This window comes from Octodon degus, unplaced genomic scaffold, assembly GCF_000260255.1.
Source record: "Octodon degus isolate 3935 unplaced genomic scaffold, OctDeg1.0 scaffold00372, whole genome shotgun sequence".
Taxonomy (NCBI): domain Eukaryota; kingdom Metazoa; phylum Chordata; class Mammalia; order Rodentia; family Octodontidae; genus Octodon; species Octodon degus.
The window spans coordinates 506,652-508,061 of NW_004524948.1; positions in this window are offsets into that span (position 1 = coordinate 506,652).

The following is a 1,410-nucleotide window of genomic DNA, read 5'->3' on the forward strand; positions in this document are numbered from 1 at the left end:
GCTAAGCTTGTTCTTTGTAGGTGCTTTAGACCACTGAGCCATCTCACCAGCCCTTCAGCTTCATCTTGAAGCTACTGATCACCTCCTAGGCGCCACAAAAAAGAGCTCTGTAGTTATTTATTTTGTATTTGGTACAGGGTTTATGAAGTGTTCAGGGTCTCACTACGTAGTTTGGACTTGTAGTGATCCTCCTGCTTTCAGCCTCCGAAGCAGCGGGATTACAGGCGCGCGCCACCACGCCCAGGCTCAATCGCAGTCTCAGTGCGTTCCGGGGGCGAGACCAGCATGGCACGCCAGGGATCAAACCCCTGCTGCTGTGCTCTGCTTAAGCAGGCAATTTAGTCTGCTGAGCTATTGTAGTTATTTTTGTATTTGGCTTTTTTTTCTTCTTTTATCTCTTCTCTTTCTCCGGTCTCCTTTTTCTTTCTCCTCTTCATCTCTTTTTTTTTTTTTTTTTTTTACTATAATTTTCACTGCACAAATATTTTACTTACTTTCTTATATTGATTCCTATATATTTCAGTTTTTAAAGTTTTTTTTTGGTGGAACTGGGGATTGAACTCAGGTCCTTGGTGCTTGCCAGGGAAGCGCTTATTCCACTGAGCCATCTCCCCAGCCCCTCTTCATCTCTTTTTTATTCTCTTTCTTTTTTCAATGTTTAGGGTTTTTACCTTTCCTTTTCATTCTCTTCTATAGACCCTCTTTTTCTCTTTCCTCAAGTACTTTTTTTTTTTTTTCAGAACTGGGGATTGAACTCAGTCCCTTGCACTTGCCAGGGAAGCGCTTATTCTACTGAGCCATCTCCCCAGTCCTTAAAGTTTAACATATCAATACTTGATGGAAAATGCCTGTTCCACATTATGTCTAAGGCGTTTGATATTCAGACAGTGAAGTTAGGTTCAACTGCCTATGTTGTAGGGTAATATTAATAAGCTTCTCTTCTGGAGGGTTAACAACCTAAGTTCGCAGACCAAAAATTAGAGAAAAAGAAGGGCTGCAAGGGCAGCCAACATTTTGGCCCTAGCTTTTCAAAGTCAGTGAAGACTCAGGACATAGGAGACCCTGTACTGTGACATCTTGTAATTCAGTTGTGTCCCAAATTTTCTGATCAAGGAGATTATGGAGCCACAGAGGAATGTGATCAATGATGTATAGTGTGCTAAGGAGAGTCACATGGAGAGAAAACTTTCTCTTAGGCTTTCACAGAGAGCAAATTGGTCAAGCAATGGCAGTGACTCATCCACATGGCTGACACTGACTAAGGATCTACAAGCTGCGGTACAGGGTTTCAGAGTAAATCCTGAGGGGATTTGACTGACCTTATCAGATACAAAAGTTACATTTCTTGTTATATAGGTCTTGCTTTATCTTGGTCTTAACCATCCAGCAGAAAAATATAAAAATTAAAGC